Source organism: Ambystoma mexicanum, chromosome 11 (assembly GCF_040938575.1).
Source record: "Ambystoma mexicanum isolate Mex_15411 chromosome 11, UKY_AmexF1_1, whole genome shotgun sequence".
NCBI classification, from domain to species: domain Eukaryota; kingdom Metazoa; phylum Chordata; class Amphibia; order Caudata; family Ambystomatidae; genus Ambystoma; species Ambystoma mexicanum.
In genome coordinates this window covers 846169222-846181650 of record NC_090934.1, presented here as the reverse complement: position 1 = coordinate 846181650, position 12429 = coordinate 846169222, and the positions used below count along the sequence as shown (strand labels likewise).

Sequence of the window (12429 nt, the reverse complement as noted above, 5' to 3'; positions counted from 1 at the left end):
CACTCTATAAATGCCCCTCGACACTTTTGTGCAATTTACCTTGTGTACCGTACTGCTTCTGCTGTATCTTTTTATCATATGATGTGATGGTGCTTTGATATTTTATATCTTGTTCGTCGTCTAAGCTTTGCCTAAATGGCTTGTCTTCACTTGTACACCTAAAGGGCCCCTTTTGCCATTGCTCCCTACGGATCCCTTGTTTTACTTAATAACGTGTATTGCAATCTGCTTTTGATTTATAACCTTCCTAGCTATCTGGCCGGCTTGTGGGTGGCGCTTTAGTTGGCTAGGTAATCTGGCCGGCTTGTGGGTGGCGGTTTAGTTGGCTAGGTAATCTGGCCGGCTTGTGGGTGGCGGTTTAGTTGGCTAGGTAATCTGGCCGGCTTGTGGGTGGCGCTTTAGTTGGCTAGGTAATCTGGCCGGCTTGTGGGTGGCGGTTTAGTTGGCTAGGTAATCTGGCCGGCTTGTGGGTGGCGCTTTAGTTGGCTAGGTAATCTGGCCGGCTTGTGGGTGGCGCTTTTGTGTGGCTAGGTAATCTGGCCGGCTTGTGGGTGGCGCTTTTGTTGGCTAGGTAATCTGGCCGGCTTGTGGGTGGCGCTTTTGTTGGCTAGGTAATCTGGCCGGCTTGTGGGTGGCGCTTTTGTTGGCTAGGTAATCTGGCCGGCTTGTGGGTGGCACTTTTGTTGGCTAGGTAATCTGGCCGGTTTGTGGGTGGCGCTTTTGTGTGGCATGCTTTGTGGACTGGAGCCAAGAATTTCAATGTGCATCTTCCTCTGGTGGGGAGCCAGTAATTAAAGAGTAGGGTGGATGCAACAATGACCCTTCTTTTATTTATGTGTCTAACGGCCCAATTCTGCCGCATTTTCAATGTATTACTGTTGAGTTGGTTCTTTTTGGTATGGCGTGGAAATAGTCCAGTTTCGGGGTCAATGAACACTTAAAATTACAAAGACTTGGAGAGTGAGATAGAAAGGGTTGTATGTTGTGGACTAGTCTCAGGGTGAAGTGGTGGAAACAAAAACAGGAACTGATGATTACATCAAGTGAAGGAGTGTTTTCAAGGGTCACTCTAGCTTTGATGATGAAGAACTTCCAAAACAACATCTTTTGGTAAGAGGAGCGAAGAGTAGAAAGCGCTTTGGGTGATGCTAATGTGTGAAATGTGTTGAGGGAAAGCACGTTGGCTTTCATTCAAGAATGGATTTGCCTCAGGGTGAAATTCATGTGCTTCAGCTGCCTTGTTGATGCCCGTACAGAGTTGACGTGTCTTCTGCGGAGATGTGGTACGCCAAGTTCAGGACGTTGAGTAGTGGCCGTACGAAGATGTCGGAATGTGTGGGTGATGAGATGGAGCCTTGCGTGATGGCACAGGTGCACCAAAATGTTGGCGCAGTGTAGGGAGCTCGACCAACTTTAGAGAATGTGCCAGGGAGAATACATTGGAACCATTACATGGTGGACTCCTGAAAGAAGGCAATTAATTCGGACGTTATCGAGGGTTTGCAACGCAGCAGAGGGGCTGAGAAGGACCAGGAACATTCATCTGTTTGAATCTATAAGACACAGAAGTTCTCTAACCACTCGTGGCTGATTCAGTATCATGTTTGGAGTGGAAACTAGATTGCATTTTGTGAAAAGGGTTGACCCCAAAATTTCGAAAATAAAAAGGTTGAATGCACGTTTACTGTGCATTCGACCTGGTATAAAACAAATACAAAACATGGAAGCCCATAATACCTAACAAGGGGAGCCGGGGTTTCCCCCACTCCCCTAGTTCGGTATTATAGGCTGTGTGGGTTGCAGGGGTGTGTCCCACATACATTACATGGCCAGCAAAGGGAGGTGGAGGGGGGGTGAAATCCCCAAAACTCGAATTATAAAATGCGAACAAGTGGGCTTCGTAATTTTGTAATTCCAGTTTTGGGGACTCGGCTTCATAACGTAGATGCTGTGAAAAATCTGGTTAGCTTTGAAACAAACCTGAGAGCTGTTTATTGGCATCCAATTTGATGACCTTTACAAAGAAGGGTAGGGCAGCCATCAATGTGTAATATTGTTCTGGTCTGTTGGATTGAGTATGGGCTTCTTGAGTCTGGATTTGATCCTGGCAGTTTCAAAGTGTTCAGGGAGAAGCCAAGAGTGAACCTCAGTTTTCAGGGATGTCAGATAACTGGTGCTTGGGCAAAGCAGATCTCTTTGTAGAAGTGAGGGGCGCAGCCCTCCGATGTGGAGCCTGAAGGATTGAGGTTACTGATAATGGAAAGGATGGATTGAGAAGAGGTAGGTGCTAAAGAAAAGGGAACGGGTGTGTAGTGACAGATGAATTGTCATATTGCAGGGTGATGGGTGTGATCCTGTCTTTTATATAGCACATTTTGGATGTGAGAAATTCCTGCACCTCGATGCACTCTAGAGAGAGGGTAATTGTGAAGGAGGGGCATGGTGGTTTTTAAAAATTGGTGGCCATTTTGAAGACTTCTTTGAGTTTTTTTGCATTTCAGTGTCGATCTTTGGGGAAGGCGTGTCTTTTACGCTTATTTGATTTTTAAGGATTACAGGTGTTGAACATTCCTCAATTCTTCCCTTTTAGGTGATTTGGACTTCCCCATTCACCTAATTTTCTGAGGAGCTTTCATATCGAGTGAAGCAGTTTTGGAGTGAACCATTTCCTCTGGATTTGGGACAGACGAGGATTATTTCTTCGGGGGAATCTGATCTAGGATATCTGTGATAGTTACACTTCAGTTTGGTATTAAAGGTACTGTCTAAAAGCTGGGTATCCAGTTTAAATAAAGCTCTGACTAGTCTTGTCAGTGATTGGTGAGCTTTTGGTGGTGGCCAAAGGGTAGAGAGAGCCAAGAGACAAGGTAGTGTTCGGTCCAACTTATGATACATGATATGTTATATGATATGGCATTTATAACGCGCCTATAAACCAGTGTTGCAAGGCGCGAGGAGGCAAGGGAGGGGGAACAGAGGGAAGACAGAGACAATGATCTTACTAGGCCAAGTGACATTGAGATGGCACAAGTGCAGGGGAAGGGGAAAGGGGAAAAGTGTGGGGGACAGTGCAGTACATGGGATTGAGAGTAAAACAATATATATAATAAATAAAAGCAATAATTAAAAGTGCGACAAGCTGGTGGCAAGTGCAAGGGTAAGTGCAGACATCAGGTGACAAGTGCAGGTAGGGGACTGTAGGGATACAGAAAACAGACCACAAGTTCGAGGGGTGCCAGGGAGGCAGGGCAGGTGTGCAACTGGCAGGGGAGGGGACCTGAGCCTGAGATCAGAAGGTGTGGCCAGGTGACCAGTGCAGTTTCAGTTTCAGCCAGGAGTTCATCAGGGGAGAGGAGGAGAGAAAGCAGAAGCAAAGAGGAATATTTTGAGGTGCTTCTGGAACCTGAGATGGTTCTCCTCAAGTTTCAGGTAGGCAGGGAAACTGTTCCAAAGGGAGGCCCCAGCCGAAGAAAGAAATCTACCACCAACTCGTTGCTTGGAGAAGCGACTAACTCTGGGGAAGTTGGGGGAAGATGAGTGAAGAGCTTGAGAAGGAAGATATTTATGAAAAGAGAGTTGCAGGTAATGAGGCCCCAGAAGGTCTTGTGGACAATGCAGAGGGTTTTGAACATAATCCTCACAGCCAATGGGAGCCAGTGCAGAGATTTCAGTCCTAGAGAGATACGATCCCTGGGCTTGAGGCCAAGGACAAGTCTTACAGTCCTATTCTGGATGAGTTGCAAGGGCAGAGAGTAGAAGCAGGCAGAATTAGAAGGAGGCTGTTGCAGTAGTCCAGTCTAGAGAGAACCAGAGCTCGAGACAGTGAGCTTCTGGGAGAAGGAGAGGAAAGGAAGAATACCTTTGAGGAGGTGCTGCTGGTAGGGTGACTTCTTATAGACATCAGAGATGTGAGGAGAGAAGGAGAGTGTGGATTCGAAGATGACTCTGAGGTTTTTAGCCTCACAGGTGGGAGCAGGAAGAGGGCCAAGAGAGGCCGGCCAGAGAGTGACAAGAAAGGAGGGAGCAGGTGTGCCGATGAGGAGAATCTGTCTTATTGGAATTAAGGTAGAGATCATTGGCGGCACACCACTCCTGGATAGCAGACAGACAGTCAGAGATGAGAGGAGAAGATGTGGCTGAGGGGAGCCTGAAAATGAGCTGAGTGTCATCCGTGTAGCACTGAAAGTTGGGGCAGATAGCGTCGGGCAAGAAGTGCCAGGTATTGGTTCAACAGCCAGGGAGAGAGGTTAAACCCATGGGGAACACCACAGATAGAAAGAGAGGAGAGGAAGGACCCGAGTTGGACCTGGGAGGGTTGATCTGAGAGGAAAGAAGTCAGCCAAGCCAGGGCCTGATCGGTGATACCCTGGTTATCACGGCAATGGTTGTGCAGGCTGGCATGGTTGACCGTATCAAAGGCAGAAGAGAGATCAAGTAAGGTGAGGGCACAGGGGGTGTTGGAATCAAGGTTGGAGAGCAGGTCTAAACAGATGTTCACGAGAGCAGTTTCCATGCTTCTGGCAGCTCTGAAGCCAGACTGATGGTCATGAAGACAACCAAAAGATTCAGTGTGAAGATTAAGCTGGGAGATGGACAGCTTTTCCAGGAGTTTGCCCAGGAAGGGAGTGATGGAGATTGGGCGATAGTTAGCTGGGCAAGACGGGTCGGCAGAGGGTTTCTTAAGAAGAGGGTGCACAAGGGAGTGCTTCAGGGGGAAGGGAAGACTTCCCATCAGAATGCCTTTAGTCAACTCTGTTACAGACAATATGTTCATTTTTCAAACTCCTTGCAATTCTTCTCTTCCACAACACAAGAACTTGGGCTTCAAAGTCTGCGTCACCTATGGTTCAAGCTTATGAACTCTAAATATACATACATTGACAGAATATCATTTTTCTGACTAATTCTCAATGCTATACCATGTCACTGTTTCAAAATCCAATTAATCCTATGTAGGCCTGGTGCACATAGCCAAAAACGTCATGCCGCAAGTTGCAGTGTGACCAATTGGGGGAGGGTTGTATGGAGTATTACGATATACTGACAAGTGTAATGAAAGGTTTATCACACCAGTTGTAGGCAACATGAATACTTTTTTGTGCCAAATACTTACAAATCTCAGTAACCGCTCCTCTATGATGCCTTCTTAAAAAAAAACATAAGTAGGCTGACCACCAGGCAGGCAGACTCCTTGCTTCTCAGTACAGATCCACCTCTGAACTGCTCTAGAGGACCCCAACACCCCCCCAAACTGCCCTCCCCTACAGACATGAATGGAAGGTTACCACAGATTGACATTGAGGGAATTACAATTAACCTGGTGCATTGCTTACATCTAGAGGGCAGCTGACCAGTGAAATCAGTACATGGAAACACTTCCTAAGGCTTACACAACCACTCGGTAGAGTACTTTGAAACTGGTACTCAACTCACCTAAAATGTACTTGACTATGCTAGTGCTGGAGTGGATTTTGCGAGCCCTGCTATAGTTGAAGAAATGGGAATACTATAACATCAACAGCCTTGTGGCTCTAAGAAGAAACTATGGAGGACACTTAGGCCCTTTGTTTTGGTCAAGGACAGCTCTTCCTCACACTATAGTAAGGATCACTCCACCCTAATGCTAAATATGGTGGGACCTCTAAGTATATGAAAGGGAGAGTTATTCTAAAGAAGGTGTTCACTCAAATTCAATGAAATATAATTAAAGGACTCACACACCTCACAAGCTAGTGGTCATACGGGCCCTCTTACCTGAGGGAAAGCACTTGTTTCTAAACCGCTGCATGGCCACTGCATGTGTTCTTAAATCTCCTATCCTTTCCCATCATAGAAGAAATGTAACAAAGACTGCAAAATGTTTTGGGCCTCTGGGAAGAGACTGTGTCGGACACAAGTGTAATTTGCTTTGTTCAAGGGGAGCGCTCGCTCTCAATCCGGAACTCTCTACCCCAGTATGAAAAATTAGCAAGCCCTCCACCTTGTTATGTGGATCTGTCGCATGTGATGATTTTGAAGCTCTTGGAGGTGAAAAGATCTAGAAAAGAATCAGAAGAATCATCCATCCAGGTTTCAAATAACATGAGGAGATGCAAAACATGATCTCAGGTGATACCGTGTCGCAACGAGGTGAGCATCTTAGCTGATCTGGTGTTGAGATGTGCCATCAACATCTAGCTAGAGTTGGATTGAGCTGAACCAGTTGTGGGTGAGAAGACAATTCTGGGGGATTGTAGCAGAATTATATTGGTCCATGAGATGTTACCAGAGGGGGATTTGAGTGATAAAAGGGTACTTGGTCCATATTTCTCAAAGCATTGGATTGTTTCTATACAGGCAACTTCTTTGAAGACCAGTAGCGGACGTTGGGGGATACTGTCGGTGGTTTAAAGGATTTTAACATTGAGTACATTGTGGCAGAAAGGTAACAGAAGCCTTGGCTGTCAGGGCCAAAGGCAAAGTTGTATCTTACCACCAACTTGGGAACGAAACCCAGAATCTGAACAATTCTGGTCCTGGAGATCAGCAGTTTCAATGAGGGGTGTCACACAAGTTATTTCTACTGTAGTGGGACAGATACTTGTGATCTAGGCAGTCTGTGCTATCGCTTATTGAGGAGGGTCCAGACAACAACAAAAAATGTATTGATGACCACCAGACTAGATCGGCTTATCAGATCAAATTCTCATTTTAGAGTAGGGACATGCAAGGCTTTTCCAGTGTCTAAGGAGCAGAGCCTCAGAAATAATATTGGTCCTTCCTAGCATTCTGTGTTTACGTGGTGATATCTGCACTGAAGATATTCTAGTTCTCATTCTGGGAAGCTGCTTTTCAGGAAAATTGGTCGAAGGAGGAATCACTGAAACTGGTCTTGTTTCAAACCTATTTGTATATTTTGTAAAGCGTTCAAGGCCGAGTCATATAAGCGCTAACTCAAAGTGTAAAATTTACTCAGAGAAGGGAAAGACTATTACCTAAGCAGCAAAGTTTTCAGTCTTTTTCTGAAAACAAGGAGGTTGTTTATGCAACAAAGGACACAAGCTAGTGCACTCCAAAGTTGACTATCCATCACTTGAAAAGGCCTCCCCGTTGCTCTTGACCGCCTGAAGCGATACTCAGACAGAAGGAGCGAATGAGAAGATTGATGGACACTAAAGAGGAGTATCACTGACATTTTCTAGATAGATATTTGGGACCAATATTTTGTAAGGCTTTAAAGACCAGGGTCAGTGATTTAAACTGAATCCTGCCATGTTGGGCAGCCAGTGTATCTTCTTTAGTGTAGGTGAGAAATGCATTTTAGACTACAGGCCAAATGCAGCATTGTCAGGCATGTTTTGGATCATCTGCATTTTATTCAGAACTTATTTAGCGGCACCAAGCAACAGAGAATTGCTGTAATTGAGGCGTAAACTAATGATGGTAAAGGCAATGTGAGCTGCATGGAGTTGTGAGATGAAAGGGCTTACCTGCATTAGGATCATTAAATAGTAGTTAGTCGTACTAACTACTTTAATAATGTGTTGGACCATAGAAAGTTGTGAATCAAGATGGATCCCTAGATTTTTCACTGATGGTAGGAGTTTAATATTGGCTTTCTCTAAGCAAAGCTGCTCAACATGTTGCTTAGGCTTAGCAGTCAGGCGGGTATTGAGACCTTCTGTTTTGCCTGTATTAGAGGTGAGCCAGTTTAGATCCATCCAGTATCCAGTATAATTAAGCGTGTTACTGTGGTATCGTTCTACATCAGCACTGTCGACAGACTATGCATCGGAATGCATAGGTTTCTTTTTTAGGCAGGAGGCGGGAATGGCATGCCACAACGCCTCCTTCACGGGTTCTGGAATGCAGAGCCAGCCATAGGGCAGGATGGACCGGGTGACAGCTTGGGGTGCCATGCCCCCCAAGGGTGCCATTAGCCCCCTGCCACGCCAGCTTGGGTCAGTCTTTCAAGTGCTCCCCCGTGATGGCATATTGGGAGAAGGCGTGGCAGGTGCCCTTTTGTCTCGCACCTTGAAACACTTGTGTATAGGCGCGTTATAAATGCCATATCATATCATATAGCATCCCCCTCCCCGTGTTGAGCAGGGGCGCGCTGGGAAGGGGGGGTGCCAATTCTGCCCAGGGTGCTAAGGCCGCCCCTGCTGGGATGATTGACGGTCATGTGGCTGCTATGTTATAAAAGTAACGGTCTGGAAGAGGGGTGGGTTACTCAGGCGGGGACGGGTTAAAGGCAAGGATGCTGTCCATTTATCTCACAAGCAAACTGATAAATGTCTTTTTGCTTAACCATCACCAGAATTAAGAAGACAAGTCTGGTTGGACTTTCACAGTATCTGCATAGCTACAGACATGAAGTGGGGTCCCCTGTCAGATGGGGCATCCTGGGCAGATCCCATCTGAGAGAGCTCCCCTTTCCTCACACAAGACCACTCAACCAGAGGTATTGGATTGAAGGGGGTCTCTGTCACCCCTCCTGACTTGTCAGAGCCTTGGCAAGACAAAACGTTCTGCACTGTTTCCTTCATTGGAACACCCACCTATGTCCAGTGAAAATGATCCCTTGTCCTATCCAACATCTTAGTCCCTCGTTGTAGACCTCTTTCATCCTAGAGTTTCACCATAGTCTTAGTCTCGATCTAGTCCTTGTCCCCCATCTTAGTACTTCTCCTTGGACCTAGTCCTTCATGTTTCACCTTCTTCTTCACCCTACTCCTTCTCCTTTTCCCCCATCCTTCTCTTTCACCCAAGTCCTTCATCTTCATACCAGTCCTTGGGCCTAGTCCTTCTCCTTCTTTCTCATTTGGACATAGTCTATTACCTTATTCCTATTATTCATAGTTCCCTTGTCATAGTCATTATTCTTAGTCCTTCTTCTTCCTAGTCCTTTGCCATAGTCCTAGTCCTTCTCCTTCATCGATTTCCTTCATCCTAGACATTTTCTTCTGTCCTACTCCTTCATCCTAATCTTTCATCTGGGTTCTTCTCCTTCATCCTAGTCATCCTTCTTCATCCTGGTTTTTCGTCCCAGTGCCTCCCATGCACCCTAGTCTTTGTCCTTCAATGTAGTCCTCCTATTTCATCACAGATTTGTGTTCCATTCCTTTTCTCAACCAGTCCTTCATCTTATTCCTGCTTCATGCTACAAAACCATGATTGTCTACATTTCGCAAGAAAGCAGAGTATGTACAAACAAAAGGGAGAAATGGTCTGAATAGGGAAGGGTAAACCTGAAGACTGTGTTGGGCCAGTGTGCCAAAAAAGGCAGAGACTATCCAGACAGGATGGTGCCAGCAACAGACCAGCAGATCACCCTGATCTGTATCCCACCCAATGAGTCTCTTCCGCTAGGCAGGCGAGTCCATCGTGTGCCTTGGTGTTTCCCCACTCTTGCCCTTACTTTCAAAATACTTGAGGGATGCACCTAACTTCTGTGGGTGTTCAGCCAGATTATTCCCTCTATACATCATCGTTTTCCCAATCCCTCAGTTTAGAAGTAACAGTGCGCCTACAGCGTGTTCACTCTTTTTCTGATGTGCTACACAAGGCTGCTCCTTGCTTTGCTCCCTTTTGATCATTTATTTAGCCCCTTCCCTCCTTCTAGTCATCCAAATGGCCGCCTTCCTATCCCCCTGATAAAGAACCCTCGCCAACAGGGGTCTGAAACGTGTTGGGGGGTCTTGTTGGTCACTAAAAAAGAAATAGCAAAATCATTTGTTTTTAAATAGTGAGACTGTAAATATGAGTGCTCCATCAGACACGTGGAGAAGTTTTGCGTGTTTTCATTTGTAAATCAATGTTTTGTGAAAAGTGCTTGTTATTTGGTTATTTATCTATTTTTTAATTATATTTTGTGCCTTTAATTTGTGGGTGTCAAGGGTACATGTGTCTGCTTACAACCATTTCTATCATATTTAAGTGGGCAAAGATGTCTATTATTTTTTTTGCAAATTATCATTAAAAAACATGTAAGGGGCTCACTTTTGACAGTCTCTAAGCGTGGAACCGGGATTCCAACCTGTGTTGCTCTGAGCACGTTGCCCCTGAGATGCCCTCCTGGCTCCTAGGTGACCAACAACCAATTACATCTGAACCTAAATAAAACTGAGATTGTGATCTACCCAAAAAAGGCCATATACCCCATCCCAATCCCTGGTCCGGAAGAGATGGTGGACTGCTCTCAGCCCACTGTGGCAGTCAAAAGGACTCTGCTTTCTCATGTGGATAAATCTTAGTTTGGGGCGCACATGAAAGCACTGGTCAGAGACTGCTTCTTTCACCCGGGCTCTCTCCCACACATCCTCCCACATGGAACCCTCGCGGTGACCACATCACTACTTTCAAGTCTGTTTATTTGCCAGCAGAAGTCTACGTGGGCATCCAAGCCTATCGTCAGAACCATTTTTGGGCACACAAATCACATTATTTTATTTATTATGTAAATGCAGGAGGAACAATAAATACAGTTTTGATCACAAAAAAAAACATCCAATAGATGAATCAGATTTGCCGGGAAGCAATGAGCTTCTTACCATGGGGTGAGTTTGAGGGACATTCTGACCAGGTCCTGGAGGGGAGTAAATGGCACAGTCACTGGGTCAACACATAAGTGGACATACACAGATCATGGACAACAAACGTTGGACATGTTTAAGTGCAGGTAGGCGGGTTACGGTCAGTTGTGCTCGGGATGAAAGCAGCCACATGGCACGATGTACCCGTTGTAATGCCCGGTAAGATAGTTCAGTGGGTCGAGCGCTCGCTGCTGAGATTTGTGTGTGATCTGCAGGGCGCAGCTTTGAACCCCGGCAAAGCCAGCTCAGCTGTCATTTTACCCAGAAGGGTTTTCGGAGTTCAGTCGATGTGCTTCGAGTACCTTTTTCTTTATATACAATTCACATGAAGGGTCGTTCGGCGAGTAATCCTAACAATGACACTACACAAAGCCATTGACGTGATGTAACTGACTGACAGATTGAGTAATCCGGCACACATAACACCCCTACAAATGGTACAAGAAAAACATACAGCCATGCACGCTGGGCGACCTTCAGCAAAGGACCAGCAGAGAAGGTACACAAGTACACCCACATACTGGATGGCCAGCACATGCTGTAACACCTATACAGCACCCTCACACTGGAGGCGGCGCACAGTGGTCGTATCCGCATGCTTACCTGCAACAGAGCAAACAATTCTGCTCACAAAGGGTGTCGTGCGCGCAAAAATGTACAAGTGGGTGGCCGCGAACTTGATAACCCCACTCAAGCTAAAATAGACCTCAAAAAACGTCCATGTGGGGGTTGTGTAGATCAAGCAACTGTGAGCTAGCAAAATAAGAGCCAACGCGAACGAGAAACAGGAAAAAAGAGAAACAAGAAAGCGAACGACTAGACACAAGGGAACAGAGCGGGAGGATAGCTCCTGGGAGGATAGCGCTTTCGGAGTTTAGCTCAGGGCATCGTGTGCACCATAGAAACAAGACGACAAGAAGGTTCGATCCCTGGGTCTGCACTTAGAAACCTACAGGTTATAAATTGCAACTAAGAGACATATTCCTGCAACAGCGCCTCGATGCCCCTGGGTTGTGGGAGCGCTTTAAAAATGAAAACAAAATAAAAGAAATAAAAAGAGCAAACTGCCTAACTAAGCCGGGCTATCCCTAGACCCATAACGGAGCAAGTGTAGCAGCAGCACAGGTGCGACATTTGGATACTTGAAGCAGCAACATCGAGCAAACAACGGCGCGCCTGAGGCAAGGGGATATGTGAAGAGACAGGGAGTACATAAAACAAAGCGCCCCGTACGGGGGATACAAACAACCTACACATGCGGTGATATTGGGCTAACACCCTACCAAATGAAAAAGTAGCCGCTATTTGCTCATGTTACCTGGGGCCCAAACACACACACACACTGAGTATTTAGAGCCTGCTTACTGATGTTGGGGGTCTCTGTGGTGCGCCCCTGGGCACTGGTATGGTAAACTCGCCTGCTGGTCCTGGCTCTTGGGGCAGCAATAACGCGTGCACTCGAGGTGAGGTGCGCGCACAGGTGCAAAGGGGAGGGCACCAGGCTCAGGGTGGAGCCGGGGAAGCGCGGCAGGTGAGGTGCGCTGACATTTCTGGGTAACCTCCTGCTCCTCAGGATGAAGCAAGAGCGGAAAACCCCCAACTGGCGACTATCAGGGCGCCTCACACCCCTCGACCCCCCCCCCCCCCTGCGCGGGACTCCTTCACTTTAGCTATTGTTATGCCAATGGTTATCGGCGTTGGGTGCAAGCCGGCATGCGTGACAACAAATTCGAATGCGTTTTATTTAATAATACTTGGGCTGCTCTGTTGCCGAGAGGGCGATGTCGCAGCTCTGTGCTCAGTGTGCTGTATGGAGGACGGGGGGCGGCACCCCGCGTACACAGGTGTCACTGTT

General features: G+C 46.6%; 1 protein-coding gene across 1 annotated transcript in view; it reads right to left on the bottom strand.

Moving 5' to 3' along the window:
- The window catches only part of LOC138503810 (3-galactosyl-N-acetylglucosaminide 4-alpha-L-fucosyltransferase FUT3-like), a 562965-nt gene extending 550924 nt beyond the window's left edge, over positions 1-12041 (bottom strand). The window contains exon 1 of the mRNA XM_069623824.1: positions 11940-12041. The gene's annotated coding sequence lies outside the window, so the exon portion shown is untranslated. The remainder of the gene's footprint in view (positions 1-11939) is intronic.
- Positions 12042-12429: the final 388 nt, after the last annotated feature.